The sequence below is a fragment of the Watersipora subatra genome, chromosome 6, assembly GCF_963576615.1.
Source record: "Watersipora subatra chromosome 6, tzWatSuba1.1, whole genome shotgun sequence".
Taxonomy (NCBI): Eukaryota; Metazoa; Bryozoa; class Gymnolaemata; order Cheilostomatida; family Watersiporidae; genus Watersipora; species Watersipora subatra.
Genome location: NC_088713.1, coordinates 51,519,282 through 51,528,856, shown reverse-complemented (window position 1 = coordinate 51,528,856; position 9,575 = coordinate 51,519,282). Strand labels below are relative to the sequence as shown.

At 34.9% G+C, this 9,575-nt stretch overlaps 1 long non-coding RNA gene across 1 annotated transcript; it reads left to right on the top strand.

Moving 5' to 3' along the window:
- Positions 1-8,463: 8,463 nt before the first annotated feature.
- LOC137397920 (uncharacterized) lies at positions 8,464-9,164 on the top strand. Its single transcript, XR_010978930.1, has 2 exons — positions 8,464-8,516; positions 8,978-9,164. It is a non-coding gene; the product is annotated as an uncharacterized lncRNA (long non-coding RNA).
- The last annotated feature ends 411 nt before the right edge of the window (positions 9,165-9,575 follow it).

Genomic DNA, 9,575 nt, shown 5'->3' with positions numbered 1-9,575 from the left:
TCATTTTTCTTCCTAATTCATTTCAACAAAAAACTTCTTTCATGATATGAAATTTAAAAGTGGTAGTTGTTTGAATAAGCTTGAAAACATTTACAGCTGTTTTTATTATCTCTCTTCTCTTCATTTATTTCAATTACACAAAACACTTTTCATAATATGTTGTTTGAAAGTTAAAGTGGCAAATGTTGTTATATGTTAAATAAAAATAAATTATACTTAATTCTACTAACTATAATTATATAAAAATAAAATATACTTTTTTATTACCTTATTTATTAAATAATTTTTCATTGTGATCATAGCTAAACAGATTATATTTAGCCATTACTTGCTAATTATTTTACATTTAAACACATTTACAGTTTTACTTTTTTTTCCTAATTTATTTCAACAAAACACTTCTTTCATGATATGAAATTTAAAAGTTGTAGTTGTTTGAAAAAGCTTGCAAACCTTTACAGTTGTTTTCTTTTTCCTCTTAATTCATTTAAACTGCTTAAAAATATTTTCTTATGATATGAAGTTTAAAAGTTAGAATAGTAAATGTTATATAAAACTAAATTTTCTGTCCAAATACTTTTTTATTACTCTGGCAACACCGGGTAGTACAGCTCATAGGTAGTTGATGGCAGTTGATTAGCTTCCCATCACACCAATGTAATACAACCCCGGTATGACTATGTATGTTATCTATGAGTAACTGCTTGCATTACCTTCACTTTCATTCACTATCTATTCAGTGCCTTGGCAAGTCATGTAGGTATCAGGGATTATGTGTATGTCACAATTTCCATTTTCATAATTCATTTCCATATTATTTCCATTTCCATAATTCATTTCCATAATTCATTTCCATATTATTTCTATTTCCATAACATTTCCCTACTTTATTTCCATATTATTTCCATAACATTTCTATAATTCATTTCCATATTAATTCCATTTCCATAATTCATTTCCATATTATTTCCATTTCCATATTATTTCCATTTCCATAATTCATTTCCATATTATTTCCATTTCCATATTATTTCTATTTCCATAATTCATTTCCATATTAATTCCATTTCCCTACTTCATTTCCATAGTATTTCCATTTCCATATTATTTCCATTTCCATAATTCATTTCCATATTATTTCCATTTCCATAAAAGTTCCATAATTCATTTCCATATTATTTCCATTTCCATAATTCATTTCCATATTATTTCCATTTCCATATTATTTCCATTTCCATAACTCATTTCCATATTATTTTCATTTCCACATTATTTCTATTTCCATAATTCATTTCCATATTAATTTCATTTCCCTACTTCATTTCCATAGTATTTCCATTTCCATATTATTTCCATTTCCATAATTCATTTCCATATTATTTCCATAAAAGTTCCATAATTCATTTCCATATTAATTCCATTTCCATAATTCATTTCCATATTATTTCCATTTCCATATTATTTCTATTTCCATAATTCATTTCCATATTAATTCCATTTCCCTACTTCATTTCCATAGTATTTCCATTTCCATATTATTTCCATTTCCATAATTCATTTCCATATTATTTCCATTTCCATAAAAGTTCCATAATTCATTTCCATATTATTTCCATTTCCACAGGATTTCCATAATTCATTTCCATATTATTTCCATTTTTATACCATTTCCATATTTGTAAAATAAAATTTCCATATCCATTTCCCTAAAATTATGGAAATATTTATGTTTATGGAAATAAAAAAGTAAACATTTCCATAATATGTTTAGCAATCCCTGGTAGGTATTGAATTCCTTTAAATAATAAGGATATATTAGAGTAATAAACTATAATCATCATTTCTTTAATTTGAGCGATAATTGCTATCTTAACTGTGGAAATTAATGATCATTCTCATGACTGATGTTATTGATCTAGTCAATCACTACGACTGACTAGCATAAAAAAGAGGCGTGGTCTAAACGCTCCTTGTTGGCACCAGAAACGCTCGTGTAGTTATCACTCTAGGGGGAGATAACTCTATGGTCTCACTAACATCAGTAGACCGGTTTAAACCGGTTCGAACTGATTCAGCGAGTCATTAGAATTGAAGATTTTTTGCACAGCTTCTCTGAACTGCTAGAAACAATGCATTCATTTATTTGTCTGCCACATAGAGAGTGCATCTAAGGAACGTGACGCGTGATCATGAAGCTAGTACTGTGATTACTGGTGTCAGTGTAAAATGAACACCTAAATCTATTACACAAGTTCTAAAAATGTATGATATATTTTTCTTCTGACCGAATGCTATAACAAGACCGAAAATAATGCATTGTTTTGTGTCCGTATGCGACTTTCATAGCGGATCAGAATATCTTAAGTGTTATAGTTTGCAAATATAAATTTATAAAGTTGCATACTATAAAACTATAGTTGTATCTATAGTTTTATATGCAACCTTTATAGTGGCTAACTCGTGTCAGTGTATCATAAATCTTGCTGGGCATGAAACTTTTAAAATGCTTGAAACATGCTGGGTAAACTTTTATCATCGCTTGGACCCATCGTGTAGTGTTGATTTTATGTGACTAACTCATGTCAGTGCAGCATGCTAGGGGTGAATGCTGGGCATGAGCACTTTTACAGATTTAATATCCTCAAGCAGCTGTAGGGAGCATTTGGGTTGTATTTATCTTCAAAAATCACAAATTTTGATAGAAATGAACTGGAGACTTACTTCTTTTCTTACATACTCAGTGTCCTGTCCACATGTCATGTTTTATATGCCTGGTCTAGCATATGCTGAAACTGAAAGAGAAACTGCTATCCATTCATTGACTCAAATTTGTCCTACAAGCAGTAAAACCATTCTGTATTTGTAGATAAGTGAGCTGATCTGAGCAGATCACCTCGGAGTTGTGCTTTCATTGGTACCGCTTCATGCCTTCAAATAAAGCAGCTTTTAACACTGGGTGGTCCTTTTTGTGTGCTAATAGCTTTATAGCCATCAGTTTACACTCATCACCAGCGGAGAGTGGAAATGGCTTGAGTTGGACGGCCCTAAACCTTCACATTGAATAAATAATACAGGTAGTACATCGAGTATATTTTTTCCTTTGCCATATATATTGTACACTATGTAACCGTAGTAACGATGATTCACAGTTGTCCTTGACTTTTGCTACTGCTCAAAAACTATGCTAAATGACCTTCAATCGTGATCTGAACATCTTTTTTTTTTCTTAAATAAAATTTGTCAGCTTGAAACCATTAGATGAATTTATAAGGTTTGTGGAATGTACAGCTGTTAAATCTCTTTTTCAACATGTGGTCGCGTCAAATTTGAGTTGATTTTGAAAGAAAACATTGTTATCTCTCCATCAGTTGATATGGTGTTTGTTTGTCCTTGTGTTAATTCAAGGAGGGCCTCTTTCAAGGCATATATCTCTGGACAAGGTTGGTCTACAAAGACAAAAATGGCATCAGATTGTAGCTGATGTTTTAGCCTTTTATGGGTCTTAATTTCATTAAATCTAATTTTTTGACGCAACCACATCTTTAATAGAGACACAGCACTTTTCAAGGTTTTGTACAGCCTAACTTCTCTATATTTAGACTTATACACAAGATTTAATATAGTTTTTCCATGTTTAGATTTTTGTTAACTTGTCTTTACAACAGGCTTGTGTTCATTATAAAAATTGCACTGCACATTGATAAGTACTCGCTGATGTTTATATGTGAAATGCATTACAGTTGCAGTAAATTGTAGCTTGGTTATCTATATAGTTACATTAGCAGTTCAGAGCAGTAGTAAGTGACTCACTTCTTTTTTGACATAGTCAGAAATTGACGCCAGGCCAGATTGAATCATCCAACAGGGCAGGTCCTGCTCACAGGCCAAATTTCACAAGTCTGGTCTAGCATATGCTGAAACTGAAAGAGAAATTGTTATCCATTAAGCGATTTATCTTTGTCCTACAAGCAGTGCAACCATTCAATATTTGTAGATAGATGAGCTACTCCCGGTAGATCACATTGGAGTTGTGTACTCATTGTTACTTCCTGTAGCCTTCAAGTACAGTGGCTTGTTATAGTTGGGTGGTTCTTTGTATGGTACTTGTCTGGTACCCCAAGGTGGTCTGGGCTTCTTGTGTGGCAATAGCTTCATAACTGTCAGTTTACATTCATCACTAGAGGAGAGCGGAGACAGCTTGAGTTGGATGTAGAGAGCTGGAGATCTACTTTAGTTATGGTGAGTATCTATGTACAACATTTCATATGAACAATTTATAAATCCTGATGTATTTGCTTCATTTTTCACTGACATCTGTTCAAGGCTCAGCATAGTAGTGTTTGCTCTGAACACCTTTGTACTTTATCATGCTCTTTTCGAACTCACTGAACACTCTATGACTTTTAAAATATGACAGGAAGTTATATGACCACAATAACTTCAAAATTATTGTTCAAAAATTATATTTAACAACAAGGATATTATTATAATAACCTTTTCAAGCTCATGATAAGGATGAGAGATAGTTCAAAACGTCCTAGTCCAAGACTTTGCTAGTCCAATCCGCAGTTAGAATGAAAAATATAGATCACGTGTAAAACATTTACCTGTGGCTTAGGCATATTCAAACTTCTGGAATTTTGAAAAATGGAGTGTAATATGCCGTTTTATGAGTTGTGAAGCTACTATAATAACACATTTAATAGCAATATAGGCATTTCAACTAGTCAATAGTTCAAACTACATGTATATTTAACATTGTGAATGTGTGAACTACTGTAAAGATATAATATTACTGTATTCTTAGACAGCAGCAACGAGGTTCCTTTTTCCACTGTGAAACCCAGCAGTAATCTCATGCAGCAAGACACTAGTGCTGCTAGGCTCACACATATAACTATCATTAGTCCTGGATTCGATTTTAATATTCATCAAATTTCTTTTTCATATAATAGACTCATGTGATGAATCATTTAAATATTGCTTCCTGTGTACATTACTCACTATTATTACAAGGTTAACTGTTCACTGTCATTGCTTCCCGGCAAACTATTATGTAATTGGACAAGTTGTATTTGCTTCAGCCAATCAAGAGACAGATTGTTGAATGAGGGGCGGAGACATTTTCAAGCTATAAAACACATGGAACAGCCAGCAAGCATATCACCTACAGAGCACCTACAGGTAAGTATAACTTTTCTGTTATTTTAGCATCTGTTGATATTATACTTACTGGGAATAATAGAGTAGATGAGGAGAGACACTGAGTCAGTGTTATTATAATATAACTCTGACCTCCTGAGACTATCACTCTCTAACCTGAGGAGATTCATAGAGTCTATCCTCTTGTGAGGTTAAGTTAAGGTCAGGAGGCTCTGGTTTCATTCCTCAGTCATTTTTGTACCTGCAAACATTTCCTACTATAAATATGTCATATTCCACTTATGAATAGAATGAGGAGCTCTGAAACTGGAGTTTTTAACTGCTTCTCTTGTCTTTATTCTGATCAGAATCAGCTGCAGGTCACTGATTGTATTTAGTCACCAGTTTTATAGGAAATTAGTGTTTAAAGTAGGAGACTGTATGAATCTTATTGCTGTCTCCTGCTTTGTCATTCGCTTTTGTCATTATTAAAATTTCGTTGAGTTTCTTTCCATTAGTTTAACACATGAGGATTGGTTTAGCATAACACATTGGTTTAGCACATAATAGAGCAAATAGGAGTGTTGATGCTTGATTTCCCAGTTCTCAGTATCACATTCCTAGTATCCTTTTTTACTCTGTAAATATCCAGGGTTCACCTGCAGCAACTCTGTTATGGTTGGCTGCTTTATAAGTCATCAGCTCACCCAGAGTCAGCAGTTGAGTCACAATTTGTCTTCATTTTTCTCTATCATATTTTACTGTGTGGAGTATTTTACAGGAAACAATGGAGCAATGGATTAGGAAATATATTAGAGCTAGTGGAGCTCCTGACATCACCTCTCTTAGGGCTGCTCTAACAAACACCCCTCCTGATCAGCTACTTCAGCTTATAACAAATATCAGAGACAGTAAGTTGTGTACAGTTCTGCTATTGGCTAACTTCTGTGGCCACCTTGAAGTAGCTCGTCTGTTACTCACTCCATTGAGAGGAATAGCAGATGAGTTGCTGTTTGAGAAGTATGTTATTGAGCGTACAGCTCTGTACTGGGCTGTAGAGAAGGGAGATGGAGAGTTAGTAGAGCTTATACTTCACACTGTATCCTCTGGTAAGAAGTATGAGCTGATAGCTGAGAAGGATGGACTGGGTTACACAGCTCTAACATTGGCTGCACAGAGAGGATATACAGAGATAGTAGAGTCTCTACTGATCAGCCTGTCAGTAGAGCAACGAGTCTCCCTGCTCAACATACATGATATCACCCGAGACACAGCACTGCACTGTGCAGCCTACATGGGACACACAACAGCTCTACAGACTATGCTGACTTCCATCCCTCCTGATAAAGTCTCTGCACTCCTCAGTATAAAGAACCGAGACAGTAGAACTCCTCTGGAGAAGGCAGAGTCTGTGGGAAAGAAAGAGACAGTAGAGCTGCTTAAGAGCTGGAAGCAGCCAGTATTAGCAGGTAGGATTATTATACCATATAGTGTGATACCAGGTACTCACTTGTACTATATTGCATAACTCCCTGCTTGCCCCCAGGGTATCTTTGTAAACATACCCTGGATAATTCCATCTACTTTTTCCTTGCATAGAGACTGCAGTGGGCTGTAGAAGCAGTTCAGCTCTGTCTCTCTATTAAATGTTGTCAGTTCAGCCTCTTCTCTTCAGCCAACACTCAGCCCTTGCTAATCACTCATCACCTCTGCTCTCTCTTGGATAATTATAGTCTGAGTATTTTAATTTCTTATTCAAAACTGATAGGATTAAAGTGATGTTAGCAGCTCAACACCTTGTGGCAGCTATTAGTTAGCACTTAGCTGAACTCTCCTGATTCATGTATATTCTTATTACTCACTACAGTTTTGAATAGAAACATGAGCTATTTACTAGAATTATAGTAGTAGATAAAGGGCCTAAGATTATCGTGAGACTGTATAAATTTGAACTCAAATTTTTTTTCTAGTCTTGTTGCAGGTTCTTAGTCTATTATGGTTGCTAATACCATACACCTGGTTGTAGCCTTAGAGAAGATAAGTGCAACATGCAATAGGAATGTTTTAAGCATAAGGAATTAGGCAAGAATGCAGTAGGAACTTATATAATATTTGTTTCTATCAGCCATACTAGTAGATTCTCATTTTTAATAACTCCTAATATAAACTCTTAGCACTAGTTTCTCAGGCTACATTTTAACATTTGCTCAAATAGTTTTAACTAATAGTATTAATATTACACCCGCAGCACCAGTTACCTCCTTCCACATATACCTGAGGCTATAATAAATAAGGGGCAAGGCTTCCTATTTATAAGATGGTTTGTCTGTTGATCATTTTATTATAATGAAGTATTTATCTTTACTTTGTTGTAGCCCTTGCAGCCACGCACCAAAAATTTGCTGCCCTGCACAAAGCTAACAATCAAAAATCAAAAGGTAGGATTTACAGTTCTTAAGCTGTATTTAACTTACTGCTTACTTTAAGTTCTTAACTGGACCTTTTTCTTGTCATAAAATATGGATGACATCTTTACACCTCCTTTGTATGTAGTACCTGATATGTATGCGCAATCACTAGAGTTCAGTTTAGTTCCAGCCCTGACATGTGCAGCTAGTGCTCTATAAATAGCTTAGGGTGAGTCATCCTCCTATATTTTGTCTTACCAGCTGGTCAGCTGACCTTGTTCAGTGTTGAGTTGGCTGGTGTTAACTGTGGTTCAGTTGCTAATAAAGCTGTCTAATTGTAGTGTTACATTTGGTTATTGCTTCTTATTGTAAGATGTAATAGTACTGGTACAAGAGCCTTGCTTGTATTGTTGTTCTAGAGTTGGCCAATCAGAGGGAGGAGTTGACCAAACTAAAATATGAGTTAGTGGAGTCTAAGCAGCAGATTTCAGATCTTCAGGAAGCAGATAATCGCAAGACAGCAGGTAAATTATATCTTTAGTCTGTTGCTGTGGATAAATGATAGTTGATACCCGAGGAACTTTGCAGTACAACCACAAGTATTAACTGTAAGTATCAGTTGTGTAACAGTAGAGTCTCATAGTAGTAGCAGTACATAAGCCATGATTTTATTGTTTTAGAATTGACCAATCAGAGGGAGGAGTCTCAGCAGCAGGTCGTAGCCCTTCAAGAAGCAAACAATCAGATGTTGGCAGGTAAAGTTTATACTCACAGTTCAACTAGTATTTGAATTTTAATATCTACATATTTACTGTTCATCAGTAACAACACAGATTCATTTACCTTCATGCGTACATCAGTATATGAGCCATGATTCTATTTTTGTTATAGCATTGGCCAATCAGAGGGAGGAGTCTCAGCAGCAGGTCGTAGCCCTGCAAGAAGCAAACAATCAGATGTTGGCAGGTAAAGTTTTTACTCGCAGTTTAACTAGTATTTGAATTTTAACATCCACATATTTACTGTTCATCAGTAACAACACAGATTCATTTACCTTCATGTGTACTTCGACTTGCTAGTTATTAACTTATAAGGAATGGATATGATGAGTATTGTTTCATCACTGCTATTGGCTGGTCAGCAGTTAATTCTATTGGTTAATGCTCCAATGGAGCCAATCGTTCAAATCTGTTTTTATGGTCGTCTGAATTCTGTCTAAGTATAGCAATACAGTGCCAATAGCACTGTATTGCTATACTTAGAAGATTAGACTGCAGTTTTTACAACTCCAAACCATCTATTTTAAACCTACCCTTAGTCTGAAGGACGGTTTACACAAGGTGGTTGTGAGAGGGTGCAATTTTTATAGATAGAGATGAATGATATGGTTGCTTACAATAGATACTGATAAGTATTTGTTCCCTTAGATACGGCTGCCATGATGGAAAGACTTAACAGACTAGATATTTATCTGCGTACTCCCACTGATACAGACGAGACAGGAGACCAGCTTCATGAACCTCTGGGCTGATATATTTATCTTTGTTTAGTTGAAATCACTTGTAGTTCTTGTTTTAGATTTATAATTAAATACAATTTTATATTTGTACTTTATACATTTTCTCCTTTGTTCTCATCTAGCAGTGATTTTTATGAACACATATGTCCATCATTGAACTGCACTCATGCTATTTAATACCACCTGCATAGCTTGGCAAAATTCCAACTTTCTTAGACCACCATAGATTAACAGATGATATTCCCCACTTATTGTGGACCCTTCAATGCTTTAGAGCTGATCTCACTGCTGCGGCTGGCCTAAAAAGGCTCTAAAAATGGCTAACAGAAACAGCCATGATTGTATAATGTTAATGTAGAGTCGTAGACCATCTAAGTTGCAGTAAAATTCATCTCCAAAGATAGTGGGCATTATCGGGGAGCAAGTCATACCAAAGGATCTCTTGTCAAGCCATGCGCTGGTCTCTTATGTAAACGTATTACAAAAAGTACATTTTTAAAATAAGA